The sequence below is a fragment of the Schistocerca serialis genome, chromosome 5 (assembly GCF_023864345.2).
Source record: "Schistocerca serialis cubense isolate TAMUIC-IGC-003099 chromosome 5, iqSchSeri2.2, whole genome shotgun sequence".
NCBI lineage: Eukaryota > Metazoa > Arthropoda > Insecta > Orthoptera > Acrididae > Schistocerca > Schistocerca serialis.
Window position 1 is genome coordinate 405,876,196 of NC_064642.1, and position 19,962 is coordinate 405,896,157.

The window sequence follows — 19,962 nt, forward strand, 5'->3', positions numbered from 1 at the left end:
GACATCGGTACGAATATACAGTTCACAGAATTACAAAACTTCAACTACAATTAAAAATAATAAAACGCAGTAAAAACATGTGATCACATACAAACAAACAAACAAACACACACACACACACACAGAGAGAGAGAGAGAGAGAGAGAGAGAGAGAGAGAGAGAGAGAGAGAGAGAGAGAGGGGGGGGGGGGGGGGGAGGGAGGGAGAGAGAGAGGGAGAGAGATGCGAAAATAATGTATTGTCTCAGGTCTAATAGTAGAGTAAAAAAGGAAAAAGCGGTGGAAATAACTGAAATAGCGTAGCAGAATGCTGTGGCTAGCGGATCGCTGGAATAAAAAGGGGTCGGCCGGTGTGGCCGAGCGGTTCTAGGCGCTTCAGTCTGGAACCACGCGACCTCTACGGTCGCAGGTTCGAATCCTGCCTCGGGCATGGATATTTGTAATGTCCTTAAGTCAGTTAGGTTAAAGTAGTTCTAAGTTCTAGGGGACTGATGACCTCAGATGTTAAGTCCCATAGCGCTCAGAGCCATTTGTACCATTTTTGAATAAAAAAGATGAGCCAGTCACTCTGCAACATACTAAAATTTCCAGGCTAAAAGCTTAGGATGAACGTTAGACACTTCACAAAACTTTAAAACCTTCACCATGCTCACCTCATCATCCGCTAAAACAGTGGGCAGATCCCCACCGAAATCTGTATCTGCCTGGTTACCGCAATGTAAAGTGCACTGAGTTAAAACATGGTGTAAAATGATCGTCATGCTTCAAGCATCATATCAACGTGGTCCTCTCGCTGGAGTAGGAAGCCGTGCATGAGGGGACAGCCGCCCATTTCGGAAGCGGGTCGGAGCGAATGTATCCCGCCAGAGTGACCGACAGAAGGAACGCCACAGGCAGATGGTTGGTTTGACTAACCACACGTTATTGTCCGTCACTGCCAGCCACTCCACCTCCCATAAATTCATGGATCATTGACTCACCAGAGAAACGACAATCTACAGGGGAATAGCACAGTGTGTCAATTAATGATCCCTGTAGATCTCTTTGGCAGACTGGTGTTCCCGTTGATTTCCTCAGTGTCTTGGTACCAGGAGAATGACAGCTGCTTCCCCTACTGTTGAAGGAACTACAATCATTCATGTGTGGACTGGACCATTTGCTGGGTACATTTGCTGCAACGATTGTAGTGCACTGAGGGAATCGGAACAGATGAGAAACTGTTAGCCCTGAAGACGCCTCATCTCCTCAGGATCGCATGGAGCTCTGCTGAAAGTACGGTATAGTTACGGGGAAGGCGAACCTTGAAGACACGGTGGGGAAATACTACTGAACAGCCAAGGGAGTCCCTTCGTTTGGAACCATCATTGTACACAACTCCAAAACCGTGATATCTATCTAAAATACTAATAAACAGAAACTGAAAGCTAAAATCTGGAGTGCACTATTTCTTATAATGCTTCAAGTCTAAAATAATTCTGGACTCCTATAGGAGTCAATGTGGAAATCTGCTCCAACCTTGGTGTAAAATGTTATAATCAGCCATACCCATCTCTAAAAGAGGATCCTGTGCACGAAGCCCTTAGAGTCTCGTCGCTCAGTGTCGATTATGAAAAAGCCTTTCCATAGGTGGCCGAGCAACAGTACGGAATGTAGATGTGTATGGCGTCGGCAGTGTTTTATAGGCCTGTCGCGTCATGAGGAGTCGTCGCCAGATGTGAAGCAGCGGCTCACTAGCCTCAGTGCAAACGCTCAATCTGAGACTGGCTTGAAAGGCTTCAGGGTCCTGCCCAATTCCTTTATGATGCAGCATGTTCACAGTCTTATATAAGAAGCTCTTGCAGACTCATAAACGGTGCACCAAAATCAAGCCGAGATCGTACAAAGGCCCTGGAAAACTGAAGCAGACACGTCCGGCCTGCCCTCTTCGAATTATGACTAAGGCATTTTAATGTATTAAGTTCTTGGCTGGGCCGTCTTTTCAGGTACATAAGGTGTGGCAACCATGTAAGTTCAGAGGCAAATGTGAGACCCAGAAAACTTACCGTCCCTTTAAAATGAAGAACAGTGTCCGTCATCCTCAATTCAGGAAAGGTTAAAACAGAATCTGAAGAGTTAAAAAGAACGCACACAGACTTCATGGTTCCAAATTTTAACTCCTCCTCTCCGTCGATTCATCCAACCATCCAAGAGTCAGTTGCAGCTGATGAGTCGCTTTTGCAAGACTTGAGGATTAACGAAAGACAGAGAGGTCGTCAACAAACAAAGAACGCTGCACATGACATTTAACTGACGTGATGCTATTAACAGCTACAGCATAGACAGTCACAATTAAAACGCTACCTTGAGGGACGCAGTTCTCCGGCTCACAGCGATGAGAGAGGAATGACCGAGACCATATTTAAAATAGCGTGGTGAGATAATGGATCATATAAAGATGGAAAAATATCCTTGAAGACCCCATTCATGAAGCCGCCAGAGGATAATGTGCCCCCTGGTAGTACTATAGTCCTTCTCGATATCAAAAAAATTAAGATGATACCAATGCAGCGAAGTCTGTTGTATAACCATTTCCAGGAGGGCCAGGTTCTTTCACCGCCGTTAAAGAGGGAAGACTACGATAACTGCTTGGGCATGTGCGATCCTTCCCGGGTTTTGAAAGTGGAATTAAAATTGCCTCCCGAGTCGGGAAAGTGACCTGATCCACAAATGAGGTTAAAAAGGGCTCCTTTGCTCCGTCCTGTGAAGTGCTGTAACATGCTGCAATGGATACTAACATGACCAGGTCACGTGTCACGAGCTGTGGACAGAACAGAATCCAGTTCCCACATGGAGGTGGCGCACTTACTATTTTTGACCTAAAGTTCCTACTGCCCCTCTCAGAAACCACTCTGTAGCGTCGAAAAACTGAATCCTGACTGTCAGTGGCGGTAACTGTAACAAAATAGCCCGCCATAGTCTGAGCTATATCTCACGGATAGATTTGCAGACTTTCCACCGATTACCATAATTGTTTCGTCTACGCTGCAGAAGTTTCGCTGGGAAGCCCTTACACATCCTCCATACAGTCCCAATCACTCCCCACGCACTTTCTATATTTTTGGAGCCCTGAAGAAAGATATCTGTGGACGTCGATTTGCTGCGGACAAAGAGACGCACGCCTGGGTACATTCATAGTTCTGCAGGCAACCGCAAACATTTTTTTCATGAAGCCAATGATGTCTAGTCTCCCACTTGGATAAATGTACTAACAGTTACGGCGATTACTTGTAGAATCGTAACCGGTTTATGTGCCTTTATTCTATCTGTTTTATTTTCATTTGGCTACTCCACTTGTTTATGCTTCTTCAAAAAAACCGAGCTGTAATAATAATAAATTGTCATAGATATCCCACAGGTATGCTAGATATCACCACCCTATTAAATAGTGCTACGTACATATCTACAATAAGTTTCTTAAACCTTTTAATGGATAGACCTTTTCATTAAATGTCTCACCATTTTACACTGGATTATGTCCACTGTAACATGAGAGAGTTTTGTGAAAAATCCTTTAGGGTGAGCCAATATGACACTTCACATATCCTTCGACATGGAGACCTTTCAGCTTCCATTATCTAGGACCACCACATTTGATTGTGATGTCATCCTGGACGGTATATTCGGTAAGAAATTATAGCGCTAAGTATCGCAGGATAACCTAACTAGGTCATAAATTATAGCGATAGGGATTCTAAATAAACATCCTTATCTGTCCGTCAACCAATAGGATAACAGCTTCCCCTTACTGGATAATAAATTTATTCTGATTGGGTAATAAAATGTTCAAATGTGTGTGAAATCTTATGGGACTTAACTGCTAAGGTCATCAGTCCCTAAGCTTACACGCTACTTAACCTAAATTATTCCAAGGACAAACACGCACGCCCATGCCCGAGGGAGGACTCGAACCTCCGCCGGGACCAGCCGCACAGTCCACGACTGCAGCGCCTAAGACCGCTCGGCTAATCCCGCGCGGCAATTGGGTAATAAATTACAGTGATAAGTCAGTCAGAATCCATTATGGACAAAGTCAGAGTACAGTGACAATGATAATACAGTGGGTAATAAATTATAGCCACAGGGATCCTAAATGAGTGTAGGTTCGACTTATTTGACAATGAGAGTTCTTCAGATGTGTGAGTACATGGAACACACTTGGTGGTTTGTACCGTAACTGTCATTTACTCTGTCAGTACTCTGTTAGATTTGTTACTTTTCCCATGTAATAGCTAAAATAAACTGCATATGTATTTTTTTTTTTAATTTCAGATACTTTATAATGGCCAGTAAGATCGAAACCTGGCGTATGAAGTAAGAGTTTTGTGTATACAGCCTATAGCGATAGTGCAGAATTTCTTTCCTTAAAAACATAAGTCGTTTACAAATATGTGCCTCACATGCGATGCTCATTCGAGATTTTTTACCACCTGAAATATTCATTCTGCACAACTGGTCCCTTATCTCAGTACAGCCAGCCTATGATCCACTCCCGTTTACATACTTTTGACCCTTAACATTTTGGACACCTAGTGTATTTCTGTGGATAATTGTGGAATTGAGGGAAGAGAAAGGTGAAAGTAGTTTCTTAATTGTTGTCTACATTTATCGACCACCAGCAGGAGGGCTTTTGTGCTTCGTGTTTACATTGGCCGTGACAGTATTAGGTGCCCTTATGCCGTGGAGCATTGTGAGAGTATCTGGAAATTAATCTGAGCCACTGTCAGCCAGTTTGATAATCAGCATCTGTATGTCACCAGGCGTCCTTTTCGTGAAGAGAAATACTGCCAATCCTACAGTCTTCAAAAAAAAAAAAAAAAAAAAAAAAAAAACCGAAGGAAAAAGAGATGCTGTGGATTCATCTAATTAATGTCAGAGAGGACTGACGTGGGCGTTTCAGGTCCTATTTCAGGAGCTTCGTAGAGTATCTTTGCAGTTCGTCCAATACGTCGAATGGGTATGTCAACATGATTTGCATTTGATGATTTACATGGTTGACTGAAGGATTCGTTACAGCGCAAGAATACGATCTCCAGGAAATTAACTCATCCTCTACAAATGTTGACTGTCACCATCAGGTAAATGAAATAAAAATACTATTTCACCACATATCATGTCTCAATAATTTGTTCTGGTCACATCATAAGCCATTGGGTTACTAACTAAGGCAGGAACAGATAAATAAAGAAACAGATTTCTCGAAAGTTTCAAAAGTAATTTGTTCATTTATTTACATTTAATATTGAGCAACATTTTTTAACTTGGATTCTGATTTTTGTGGATATATTGTAAAAGGCTGTGTCGTTTTGTTTAACCTTATGGGTTACAGCGGCGGCTGTTAAACGGAAAATACACTATCAGTAACTGGACTTTAACGAGTGCAAGTAGCTGGAGAGGTATGTGGAATTGCAGAAATACTGTGGCAAAGTAATGATAGATTACTTTTTCACTCCAGCTGGGTATGTAAGACGGCAGTTTTCTAAAATACAATTTTTCGTAATATGATTATTACTCTATTTAACATAAACATATTTTTGAACATGATACAATAAGCCCTCTTGAGAAACTTAGCCTACTGCCAGCATTACTTCTTTTCCTTGTCGTTCATGTTTTGAAATGTTCCACTCTATTTCTTGAATACTTTGATCCACACATTTCTATATGAGCTCTGTCTTTACAACTTTCCAGAGTTTTGTCTCACAAAACTGACCGTTCCTTCACTAAAGTAATCAATCGATTAATTTCTCCTTCCCAAGCCACGTATAGGCTTAGACTACAAGAAGAAGTTACGAAGACAAGAAGGTAAATAACAACAGAACGAAATCTTTCCATACCATGGCTGTGTACATGGTGTTGTATAGACGCCAGCATGATCTGAAGCAGAAAGATTGTCTATGCTCAGCCCTTCTGTAGGGGAGGATTGACATTGTCATATAGCAAAGCGTCCATGTAAGCCCCATTCAGATCGAAAACACTCTTAGTCCAGAATGAATTTTCACTCCGCAGCAGAGTGTGTGCTGATATGAAACTTCCTATCAGATTAAAACCATGTGCTGGACCTGGACTTCAGTGAAATTTGGAAGGTAAGACATGAAATATTGGCGGAAGTATAGCCTTGAAGTAAGTCGTGCTCGGGTGGTTCAGTTGATGGATCACTTGTCTGTGAAAGGCAAAGGTCCTTTCGAGTCCGATTCGGCACACAGTTTTAATCTGCCAGGGAGTTTCAACCCGCATGTGCACCTTTGTTGAGCACAATTAAAAACGTCCCTGTACAAAGAGAACTGTTAACCGTTTCCTAGGCACCTACAGGCAGGCGATCACTTCAACACGCTGCAAATGAACGTCGCTACATGGCTGCTGTAGTACCTCTGTGCAAGCTTGCAGGCATGCGGAATCTGAGGAGTGTCTCTCGGTTGCCCCTGTCTGCAGACGCCTAGGAACTGACCAAGAATTGTCTCTGTACAGTTGCATTTTGAAGTGCTCAACAAAGATATGCAAGTGGCATCGAGGGTGTTGACGAACTGGGAGGGACCCATTCCAGTTATTTTCATGCATGTGTCCATGTTGCACGCCTCCCTCCCCTACATGCCTCCCCCCCCCCTTTCTGTGATCATGCCAGAGAAGGGCTGAATGAGCATAAACACCCTGTAGTGGCAGCTTCTGCCACCGAATGTATCAGGATGATCAAATGTAGTGGGGAGAGGTAGAAGGCACTGTATAAGACTCGTCCGAGCTTTCCAACTACAGTGCTCCTGTTCCTCTCGATCTGCGTCGCTGGGTCCAGCAGTGCTGAAGACACCACTTTGCTGTCTGTGAAATGGCTTGGTGCGGAATGGCTGCCTCAGCCACCTGTGCACGCACTGCTGTGTGTCGACCTTGTACGGCAGCGGAGTTGCGGCGTCGTCAGGACCCCGGCAGTTGACTCGGTGGTCTCCCTCCCGACTCAGCGCCGCTCGGTGGAGCCACAGGCAGTCAGCTGTGTGCTTCTCGCCAGCATAGCTAAGGTCGCAGCGGCAACAAGCACCCGCGATCCTGAGTCTGAATCTGCAGCCCTCGCCTCGGGATGCCTCCAGCGTGTGTTGGAAGCTAGGACGACTGCATGTGGTAGTGATCCATGGAGTGGCCTGCCACTGGCTCGCTAAGGACCCCGCGCTGGCCTCAGAGGGTCGAACCAGTGACCTGCAATGGACAGTAACGCTGGCGTCCCATCTGCTGCTGCGCATAGCTGGTGGTGTGACATACTCCCCCATCCAGGAAAGCTGCCACATTTGAATCGATCTCGTTAGAAACCCACACCTATTTATACACAGCTGTGCACCTCTGTTTTGTCATATGTGCCGCTTCACATCACGTACTCAAAACATGCTAGGTTGGTCAGTGGGCCCCTTCTGCCTTCTTCAGCAATCCGACGGCCCTGTGGCCTCTACTCTACTTCGCAACTGTTGGTAAGCATAACTCACTGCAATCCGGCCCGCACCTGGCTGTAAGTTGTGCTCAGAATATAGCACAAAACTAACTTTCCCTATCCTAAATGGTTGTGCTGCTACATACCCGTTGCTGGTTGAGATCGCATTCAAATTTCGTTGAATGGTTCTGGACGTTCCACCCTATACACTGGAGCAAAAACTGTGGCTCTACTGTAATCCAAAGGGGTTCTTGTTGAACGGGGTTACAGCTCCACAATGTTCTTAGAGGAGGGATTAATGTCCCGGGGCGTCGACAGTGACAAAGCTTGTCAAGAACATCGTTCTGTTGCATATCGCACTGCAAACTGGTCGTTTCCGACATTTGTGTAAACGAACGCCCCAAGGGAAGCAGTGGTTTCATTGACGCGCTTTAAGCTACCTCCTGAGGTCTTTTCATGTCAATTCTGAGGAGCGGTGTATCTGAAATGTTTTCCTCAGCCACTCGTAAAAGAACCGCGTGATATCAAGATCGGGTGTCCGGCCTCTGTGCAGGGACGTCGGGAGAAGGGGTGGGATATGATTTGTAATGGAGGTGTGATAACCATCTTATCGAGTGACACGTCCGCGCTGGCGTTGAACAGATTTATGGTGAAATTTGGCGCCAATGTGATCTCGTTAATGCACCTTGTAACTCACACAATTTCTGAGCTCTGACCCTTTTTTTCGCACGTGTCGCACCTCTGTGTTGGAAGTGTCACCAATCCCGAGGGTAACGTCCCAGAGCGTCTCCCCCCGCATCAGTACAGAGGAAGGCTGTAGGCACCTTTGAACCAAATTTCAAACTTCTACGTCGTAATGGGGGCGAATGACGTCGTATCAAAAAAAGTGACCCTTTAATTATTTTTTGTAGTGTCGATGCAGAAGATATACCACTTCTTTCAGAGGTAAACAAGCTAATTCGTTGAGTGGCTGTAGCAGATGGCACTGGAGACACGGGCGCAGCGGTCCAGTGGAGGGGGCGGTGGGGAAGTGCGTGACGCACTTTGGCAACGGAGGGCGGACGCTGGAAATAGCGCCACGGCGGCCAGTGGCACCGAGCGGCGACGGCCGGAATCTGCAGCAGGCTCGCCTCACCTCGTATCCTCTGCCGCTCACTGCACCGTAGTAGGTAAGCACTGAGCCTCGTTTACTACACAGCGAATGGAATCGGACGTAAGTGGACGAGCATAATTCGCTATTTTACACTGCCATGCGCATGTTCCCGTGAACAACGGATTTCACTCGGTACAACACCTGTCGTAGCCAAGGCGCAAGACTTTCAATGGGAGTTATTTACGTGGTCATCGCCCTGCTTTTGTCGAAACATGCAAAGTGTCTTTGAAAAAGAAGAATTTCTTCGTGGGCGTGAATCGCGTGGAGACAGTGCACTTAATACTGAAATGCAGCTTCAGTCTTCCTTAGCATTAACTGTGCTCCAAAACTGAGCACACATGTCAGTTGATACGTTTCAAAAATGGTTTAAATTTCTCTGAGCACTATGAGACTTAACTTCTGAGGTCATCAGTCCCCTAGAACTTAGAACTACTTAAACCTAACTAACCTAAGGACATCACAAACATCCATGCCCGAGGCAGGATTCGAACCTGCCCCCGAAGCGGTCGCGCGGTTCCGGACTGTAGCGCCTAGAACCGCTCGGTCACCCCGGCCGGCTATACGTTTCATTCGCTTCATATTATAACTGACGACGATATTTAAAGGCAAAACACTAATTGCTGACGAGCAACATTACCCTCTGAGTATTAGCAACTGGACACACTTCACTTGTAAGTTTCCTTTAATTTACGTCTATGGTCACAAACTTCTTGTTAACAGATTATCGGTTTCGGTCTATAATGACCATCATCAGATCTGTTTTATAAAAACAAAGTCCTAATGTACTGCAGCCATAGTGGCATCGTCAAATGTTAAATACAAAATCAGCACCAGCATCGTCAAATATATATAAATAACATCATATTCACGAGTCATGTTGTCAGTATCACTACGCCAGTATGGCAACAGTACCTTAGGACTTTGTTTTTATAAAACAGATCTGATGATGGTCATTATAGTCCGAAGCCGGTAATCTGTTAACAGAACGTTTGTGACCATAGACGTAAATTAAAGGAAACTTATTGTATATACAGGTCACTGTTTTATTCGCGACAATGTGTTAATAACTGCACCTCAGCTGTATCTCAGATAATATCTGCTGTCTGCAGAAACATATCTCAAGAACATCGATGATTTTTTAAAGTGCATATAAAGAGGATAACTTCAATAAAATATTACTAATGAAACGTGGCATATGCATACAGTGCATCACAAAGACTACTTGATAAAATGTGCTTAATAGTTTGTTAGAGGACAGGTAGATTTTGAAGACAGATTTTGTTTGTTCACTTACTACATCAAAAACCTCTAAAATAACAATGATACACCACTCATGTAATTACATATACCATGAATGTAAACAACGAAAATGAGCAAGAGTTTTGCATATTTCTAATTTTAATCAGCGTAATGGATTCATATTCGAACTTGCTTACTTTCTAGAAAATTTGCTGTAAAACAATAACCTGGTACCCAAGATCGCAGGAATCCTTTTTATTCCATGATTACCGGTTTTGGCGAAACTAAAGCCGCCATCATCGGATCTAGGGAGGACAGAAAACACTATAAAAGTGGTCTTGGATTCCACTTATATAACATGTATGCATATAAATTTAGTTACACACCTTAGGGCACATACAGGTCTGCAGCTTTCATAAGTTTTGTATATGTCTACGTGATACAGTAATCTCTAGAATTACGTACAAGCCCTAATGACGTAGTGTTACCACACAGGCAGAGGCTGTTATGACGCGAGCTGTGACATTCATTGGCGCCTGTTCTGCTAGAGCCATCTCGCGACGCGCCCTGTAGTGTAAGAACAGAGCCGGAGATGGGATAGTACCTAGTTTGCGCTTGTATGTAATGGAGACACCTAGCATTTATAATGTCATCTCTCTTGGACGCCTATGTTCTACTTACGACAATTTTGTAAGGCCTGCGTGTGATAAGCAATTATTAATCTCACCACTGTTTGCCTTGATGTTGTAACCTGTATGTGTCCTAAGGTACGTAACTAGATTTATATGTATACATGTTATATAAGTGGAATCCAACCCCTCTTTTATAGTGTTTTCTGTCCTCCCTAGATCCGATGATGGCGGCTTTAGTTTCGTCGAAACTGATAATCATGTAATAAAATGAATTCCTACCAGTTTATTGTTTTACAAGCATCTAGATCGTTCCCACATGAGCACAATGTGTTCCCGAAGAAATTTACTGTGCTCTTCACTGTTAATAAATAGAAACACAAAGCTTGTGCTAATTCACACCGATCGCGCCTGATGGAAGCACCTAACGAATTTATCACCTTACGCCTCGCCCTCGTTTAAACCTTTCTGGGCTTCAGCAATTTTCTACCAAATATATTTCGTTTTATTTGGCATTTGTGCTGTCGATTTCTTGGACCACACAGGCTTCTATGATACTTATAGTCTTCTATCGCCAACATCACATTCTCTCCAGATGTCTCTACTGGTCACCCACATAATGGCAACAACAAAAGTAGTTCCCACACGGGAGAGCAGACGAATGCTTTCTCTGCTGCCAGCGCCGAAGCGGAGAGAGCGGGAACTTCCTTTGATGGTAGACTGAAAGACCAGCAACTAGCGGAACACCAGCAAACGCGATCAGAACACAATCGAATGCTTTTCGCTTGCTTGCTATTAACACCAGAGAGAATTTTCGTTCGCTGAAGCGTGCTCGCTTGTGTTCGCTCCGGTGCAAACCAGGCTTTACAACATCAGACACTGCTGTAGTATTGTCCTCTTGCTGCTCTCGTGGGAAATTCACCCAACACGTCACCCAACTGACTCTGTACACTCCTATTTGTCTACAACATGAATCCGAAGTCTAGCGAAAAAATTATTGTGGTTGCTCGGGAATATTTTCTGAGTATTTCTGATTATATGCCTGTCGTCTCCATTGGTTCGTTATGGAATAATTTCATTTCTTTTGAATTCTCACCCCGTTTACATTCGTATCTGTGATGCTCTGAGAAGAGTGCAAATGTCGACGGTATGCGCTGGACACACTGTTTGGAAACAAACTTGTTGCATTCGCTCACGGTACCTGCTGTTGACAGCAATTACGCCCTCAAGCTTACATTCAGTGTTGCTCGATTCTGACGGGTTTGTTTCTCCGGTACTGTTTCCTGTACGTTAACAGTGATACACAGCAGTCAGTATAGGTTAACTGATTAAAGAGTCGATATGCACCTTTGTGGGTTCACTGAATGCCTGGAAGACCAGTACAATTTCACGTTATGTTGAGCTGTTCCAGCGGCGATTCCAACCACGCCACTGTACCTTTGCATCTGTCCGAGGATTGCCGCAATACTCTGTCTTGTGTGCTGTACGTTTTGGTCATTGCTTATTACAGGCTTCTTTAATGCTGCAAAGCTCTTCTCATAGATATCAAGGTAATTGCGGTAACAAACCGAATAAATCACATTTACATTATTACTCTGTACTGTGCCACATGCCAAAATATTAAGAAAATATCCCAGACCTACCTCTGAAACCTTATGCCCTAAGTTCGAGTCCATCCCGTATGACACTAATATCTGCTTTCGCTGTCACTGGGATGGCTATGCGAGAGGCGTTCAATGAATTCGAAAGTAAAGTTCTATGTACTGACTTGGCAGAAAATCCTAAGAAATTTTGGTCTTATGTCAAAGCGGTAGGTGGATCAAAACAAAATGTCCAGACACTCTGTGACCAAAATGGTACTGAAACAGAGGATGACAGACTAAAGGCCGAAATACTAAATGTCTTCTTCCAAAGCTGTTTCACAGAGGAAGACTGCACTGTAGTTCCTTCTCTAGATTGTCGCACAGATGACAAAATGGTAGATATCGAAATAGACGACAGAGGGATAGAGAAACAATTAAAATCGCTCAAAAGAGGAAAGGCCGCTGGACCTGATGGGATACCAGTTCGATTTTACTCAGAGTACGCGAAGGAACTTGCCTCCCTTCTTGCAGCGGTGTATCGTAGGTCTCTAGAAGAGCGTAGCGTTCCAAAGGATTGGAAAAGGGCACAGGTCATCCCCGTTTACAAGAAGGGACATCGAACAGATGTGCAGAACTATAGACCTATATCTCTAACGTCGATCAGTTGTAGAATTTTGGAACACGTATTATGTTCGAGTATAATGACTTTTCTGGAGACTAGAAATCTATTCTGTAGGAATCAGCATGGGTTTCGAAAAAGACGGTCGTGTGAAACCCAGCTCTCGCTATTCGTCCACGAGACTCAGAGGGCCATAGACACGGGTTCACAGGTAGATGCCGTGTTTCTTGACTTCCGCAAGGCGTTCGATACAGTTCCCCACAGTCGTTTAATGAACAAAGTAAGAGCATATGGACTATCAGACCAATTGTGTGATTGGATTGAGGAGTTCCTAGATAACAGAACGCAGCATGTCATTCTCAATGGAGAGAAGTCTTCCGAAGTAAGAGTGATTTCAGGTGTGCCGCAGGGGAGTGTCATAGGACCGTTGCTATTCACAATATACATAAATTACCTGGTGTATGACATCGGAAGTTCACTGAGGCTTTTTGCAGATGATGCTGTGGTGTATCGAGAGGTTGTAACAATGGAAAATTGTACTGAAATGCAGGAGGATCTGCGGCGAATTGACGCATGGTGCAGGGAATGGCAATTGAATCTCAATGTAGACAAGTGTAATGTGCTGCGAATACATAGAAAGATAGATCCCTTATCATTTAGCTACAAAATAGCAGGTCAGCAACTGGAAGCAGTTAATTCCATAAATTATCTGGGAGTCAGCATTAGGAGTGATTTAAAATGGAATGATCAATAAAGTTGATCGTCGGTAAAGCAGATGCCAGACTAAGATTCATTGGAAGAATCCTAAGGAAATGCAATCCGAAAACAGAGGAAGTAGGTTACAGTACGCTTGTTCGCCCACTGCTTGAATACTGCTCAGCAGTGTGGGATCCGTACCAGATAGGGTTGATAGAAGAGATAGAGAAGATCCAACGGAGAGCAGCGCGCTTCGTTACAGGATCATTTAGTAAACTCCAGTGGAAGACTCTGCAGGAGAGACGCTCAGTAGCTCGGTACGGGCTTTTGTTAAAGTTTCGATAACATACCTTCACCGAAGAGTCAAGCAGTATATTGCTCCCTCCTACGTATATCTCGTGAAGAGACCATGAGGATAAAATCAGAGAGATTAGAGCCCACACAGAAGCATACCGACAATCCTTCTTTCCACGAACAATACGAGACTGGAATAGAAGGGAGAACCGATAGAGGTACTCAGGGTACCCTCCGCTACACACCGTCAGGTGGCTTGCGGAGTATGGATGTAGATGTAGATGTTCTTCAGAAATCTTTCATATCCAGCGACATATGTCTGTGAAAATGACGAGCAAATATAATTTGATCCATTGGTGGTGAGAAAACCTCAATCTCCTTCTACAGTACCGCCAAATGTGTAAGAACATGGAGTCTGTATTCTGAAGTTGGTCGCGTGTTTAGGTTCTGTCTTGCTATGGCTGTGGGCCACAAACAGGTGTTAGTGAGTCTTAAATGTATGAACTTCGTGTACTTCTTAACAATTTCGGTTGCTTTTTATGCGACTTTTCCGAAGATATTTCAGTTAAGTTTTATTACGTGCAGTGCTGATCGAGTCAACCCAAGCGACGACTGCTCGTGGGTTGTTTCATATGACATCCAATGTCAACGTAAAACGTCGTCTCGGTTCTCATTAAAAAAAAAGTTGTTCAAAAATGAATTTTCGTGTGCTAAATCAATAGAGCGACATCAGATAGTCTGATCGGATGTTTGGTTTAATTATCGTTATTGGCGCTGACAGCAAAACTGACCATAACTGTTTTGCGGTAAATGTGGTATATATCCAATAAGTGCGTATAAGATTAAACATTCCCGGCAGCTGTGGCCGAGCGGTTCTAGGCGCTTCAGTTCCGAACCGCGCTGCTGCTGCGGTCGCAGGTTCACACCCATGCCTCGGGCATGGGTGTGTTTGATGTCCTTAGGTTAGTTAGGTTTAAGTAGTTCTAAGTCTAGGGGATGATGACCTCAGATGTTAAGCCTCATACTGCTTAGGGCCAGTTTTTGATTAAACATTTTCATTAATAATGAAGGCTTTGTCTCCCCTGCTTCGAATGTTGTAGGAAGATACATGTTTTAATAGCCTAGCTAATACACTGAAGAGCCAAAGAAAAGGGCACTCCTGCCTGACATCGTGTAGGGCCCCCACGAGCACGCAGAAGTGCCGCAACAAGACGTCGCATGGACTCGACTAATCTCTGAAATAGTGCTGGAGAGAGTTAATACCATGAATCGTGCAGGGCTGTCCATAAATCCCCAAGAGTACAAGGGGGTAGAGATCTCTTCTCAACAGCACGTTGCAAGGTATCCCAAAAATGGTTCAAATGGCTCTGAGCACTATGGGACTTAACTTCTGAAGTCATCAGTCCCCTAGAACTTAGAACTGCTTAAACCTAACTAACCTAAGGACATCACACACATCCATGCCCGAGGCAGGATTCGAACCTGCGACCGTAGTGATCACGCGGATCCAGACTGAAGTGCCTAGAACCGCACGGCCACACCGGCCGGCAAGGTATCCCAGAAATGATCACAAATGTTCATGTCTTGGGAGTTTGGTGGCCAGCGGAAGTGTTTAAACTCATAAGAGTGCTCCTGGAGCCACTCTGTAGCAATTCTGAGCGTGTGGGGTGTCGCATTGTCCTGCTGGAATGGTCCAAGTTGGTCGTAATTCACAGTGGACATGAATGGATGCAAGTGTTCAGACAGGATGCTTACGTGCTTGTCACCTGTCAGAGACGTATCTAAACATATCGGGGGTCCCATGTCACTCCAATTGCACACGCCCCACACCATTAGAGATCCTCCACCAGCTTGAACAATCCCCTGTTGACATGCAGGATCCATGGATTCATGAGGTTGTCTCCAAACATGTACACGTCATCCGCTCGATGTAATTTTAAACGAGACTCGTCCGACCAGGCAACATGTTTCCAGTCATCAGCAGTTCAGGGTCGGTGTTGACGGGCACAGGCGAGGCGTAAAGCATTGTGTCGTGCAGTCATCAATGGTACACGAGTGGGCCTTCGGCTCTGAAAGCCTGTGTCGATGACGTTTCGTTGACTGGTTCCCATGCTGACACTTGTTGATGGGCCAGTATTGAAGGGTTGCACTTCTGTCACGTTGAACGATTCTTTTCAGTCGTCTTTGGTCCCGTTCTTGCAGGATCTTTTTCCAGTCGCAGCGATGTCGGAGATTTGATGTTTTGCCGGGTTCCTGATATTCACGGTACACTCGTGAAATGGTAGTACGGGAAAATCACCACTTCATCGCTACCTGGGACATGTTGTGCCGACTATAACACCACGTTCAGACTCACTTAAATCTTGATAACGTACCATTCTAGCAGCAGTAACCTATCTAACAACTGCGCCAGACACTTGTTATCTTATGCAGCCGTTGCCGACCGCAGTGCCGTATTCTGGCTGTTTACATACCGCTGTATTTGAATACTCATGCCTATAGCAGTTTCTTTGGCTTGGTTCAAATGGCTCTGAGCACTATGGGATTCAACTGCTGTGGCCATCAGTCCCCTAGAACTTAGAACTACTTAAACCTAACTAACCTAAGGACATCACACACACCAATGCCCGAGGCAGGATTCGAACCTGCGACCGTAGCAGCAGCGCGGCTCCGGACTGGAGCGCCTAGAACCGCACGGCCATCGCGGCCGGCAGTTTCTTTGGCCCTTCAGTGTAATTCACAGCTTGAAGACAGAAATCATGAAGGAATGGGGCTCAGATACAGTTTTCAGAGGTATATACAGGACAACTATGTAAGAATTATTTGGAAATCGTAGAACAAACTTAAAGACACTTAACTATTGTAGCCGAAACATGCCGATGGTTGAATGTGCTTCGCACTGCAAGCTACGCGTCTGCATTCTGGAGACCTATTGATAGTAGTAATTTCTTGTTCTGTCGTTAGATTTAGTAGAACGCGAGTTCTTTTTTGATGAAGGGGTCAATACGTCTAATTCAGGTGGTAATAAATGGCCAATAATCGGCAAGTGGAACCGCTACCCTTTTTTTCGGGTCGCTTTATCTCCAATCCCATTTACAGCCTAATGCATAGTAGAGTGTTCTCAAAAATGAGCCGACGGTTGATAAAGAGTGACATTTAGTCTGGTAACAAATGTCCGCCCCCGAGTATCGTCAGCTGATTGAAATATGCAAGGTCGTATCCAGTAGGAAATACTAGCTTCATGGTATCAACTTAGCGTTAATTATCAATTTGACAGCATAACTGCTGCTCAGTAATTTTGTGATTGTCAATATATCTGAAATATAAAAGGGTTTGTATATTTACAGGTGTTCATCCCTTTATCCAGTTCTGTTAGTTAGTTACATGCGTGTAGATGATTTGAACGATTCTTTTATCGAAATGATGTAGAACGAGTCAGTTTACTTATATGTATACACGTATGAATGCATACTGTCTGCTGTAAAGAACAAACACCACGCATTCATAGAATTCATTCACCTCGATGGGCAATGAATCCACAACCTTCAGCGCGAATGCACAATATCGTGCGATCCCCTGCGCGAATCTAAAGTTAGTGAGCATGGACGACATATGTCCGCAGCTTGTGCTCTAGTTTCCCTGGCCAGGCGATTAAGTGTTTGTGTTGACCTTATGGTTACATCAGCATCATTCATGACAGTGCAGTGCCTGGATTGGATTGCGTAAAATTGGACTGTGAAACAAAATTGGGACTTTGTACGGGCACTGATGACCGCGCAGTTGAACGCCCCACAAACCAAACATCGTTACCATGGAGGACATAGAGGGGACTGCGGATAGGTGGCGCTAGGTGGAAATTAGGCATGTTGATAAAATATCGCTATATATATATATATATATATATATATATATATATATATATATATATATATATATGGTGGTCCAATGATCGTGACCGAGCCAAATATCTCACGAAATCAAAGAAAGAAACTTGTCTAGCTTGAAGGGAGAAACCAGATGGTGCTATGGTTGGCCCGCTAGATGGCGCTGCCATAGGTCAAACGCATATCAACTGCGTTTTTTTTTATATAGGAATCCCCATTTTTATTACATATTCGTGTAGAACGTAAAGAAATATCAATGTTTTAGTTGGACCACTTTTTGCGCTTTGTGATAGATGCCGCTGTAATAGTCACAAACATATGGCTCACAATTTTAGACCAACAGGTGGTAACAGGTAAGTTTTTTATATTAAAATACACCCCCCCCCCCCCCCCCCCCGTAGGTACGTTTGAACATTCTATTTCGTTTGTTCCAATGTGATACGTGTACCTTTGTGAACTTATCATTTCTGCGAACGCATGCTGCGAGATTACCTGTAAATACCACATTAATGCAATAAATGCTCAAAATGATGTCCGTCAACCTCAATGCATTTGGCAGTACGTGTAACGACATTCCTCTCAATAACGAGAAGTTCGCCCTCCGTAATGTTCGCACATGCATTGACAATGCGCTGACGCATGTTGTCAGGCGTTGTCGGTGGATCACGATAGCAAATATCCTTCAACTTTCCCCACAGAAAGAAATCCGTGGACGTCAATCCGGTGAACCTGTGGGCCATGGTATGGTGCTTCGACGACCAATCCACCTGTCATGAAATATACTGTTCAATACCGCTTCAACCGCACGCGAGCTATGTGCCGGACATCCATCATGTTGGAAGTACATCGCCATTCTGTCATGCAGTGAAACATCTTGTAGTAACATCGGTAGAACATTATGTAGGAAATCAGCATACACTGCACCATTCAGATTGCCATCGATAAAATGGGGGTCAATTATCCTTCCTCCCATTATGCCGCACCATACATTAACCCGCCAAGGTCGCCGATTTTCCACTTGTCGCAGACATCGTGGATTTTCCGTTGCCCAATAGTGCATATTATGCCGGTTTACGTTACCGCTGTTGGTGAATGACGCTTCGTCGCTAAATAGAACGCGTGCAAAACATCTGTCATCGTCCCGTAATTTCTCTTGTGCTCAGTGGCAGAACTGTACACGACGTTAAAAGTCGTCGCCATGCAATTCCTGGTGCATAGAAATATGGTAAATGTGCAATCGATGTTGATGTTGCATTATCTACACCGACGTTTTTGAAATTCCCGATTCTCGCGCAATTTGTCTGCTACTGATGTGCGGATTAGCCGTGACAGCAGCTAAAACACCTAATTGGGCATCATCATTTGTTGCAGGTCGTGGTCGACCTTTCACATGTGCCTGAAAACTTCCTGTTTCCTTAAATAACGTAACTATCCGGCGAACGGTCCGGACACTTGCATGATGTAGGCCAGGATACCGAGCAGCATACATAGCACACGCCCGTTGGCCATTTTGATCACAATGGTGACACATCAACACGGTATCGACCTTTTCCGCAATTGGTAAACGTTCCATTTTAACACGGGTAATGTATCACGAAGCAAATACCGCCCGCACTGGCGGAATGTTACGTGATACGACGTACTTATACGTTTGTGACTATTACAGCTCCATCTACCACAAAGTGAAAAAAGTAGTCCAACTAAAACATTCATATTTCTTTACGTACTGCACGAATATGTAATAAAAATGGGCGTTCCTATTTTTAAAAAAAAGGCAGTTGACATCCCTTTGACCTATGGCAAAGCCATCTAGCGGGCCAACCATAGCGCCATCTTGTTTCCCCCTTCAAGCTAGACGAGTTTCGTTCTTTGTAGTCTTTTCGTTTGATGCTTATTTCGTGAGATATTTGGCCCGGTCACTATCAATGGACCATCCTGTATACAGCGGCGATATTTTTGCCGATATATCGACATCAAAAGGGCAGTATCGAGTGCCGATATTTTTATTTTATATTATATTTTTTCACCATTTTCAGAAAATATTTGAAGTTGTTCTTTTGAAATTGTAGTAGGACATAATTTTATTTTCACTGTGTGAATGAGTCTTACTACTTTTCGAGCTTTCATCACGTCCAATATTTCTCTTTGTGTGAAGTAACTATATTTGGTATATGTGGAACTAAATGAACTCCGACTGCACTCGGGGTGGCGGTGTGAATGGAGTAAAAAGATTTCCTATGTGTGCAATTCGGGTATCACCGAGCTTGAACGTGCACGTTTTTCTTTCAATTCTTATTCTAAGGGTGATAGGCGGGCTGCTAGTTTGCTGATTTACAGAATATCGGTACATAAATATGCAGCTCTAAAACTGGTAGTATGTTTACGATGTGCTGCCAATATTATTAGTGGCAGGTGTGTCGATACAT

At 44.1% G+C, this 19,962-nt stretch overlaps 1 protein-coding gene across 1 annotated transcript in view; it reads left to right on the plus strand.

Annotated features, from left to right (window-relative positions):
• Window positions 1–8,497: 8,497 nt before the first annotated feature.
• LOC126480724 (L-lactate dehydrogenase) overlaps window positions 8,498–19,962 on the plus strand; it is a 310,377-nt gene continuing 298,912 nt past the window's right edge. Inside the window, exon 1 of the mRNA XM_050103993.1 lies at window positions 8,498–8,608. The gene's annotated coding sequence lies outside the window, so the exon portion shown is untranslated. The remainder of the gene's footprint in view (window positions 8,609–19,962) is intronic.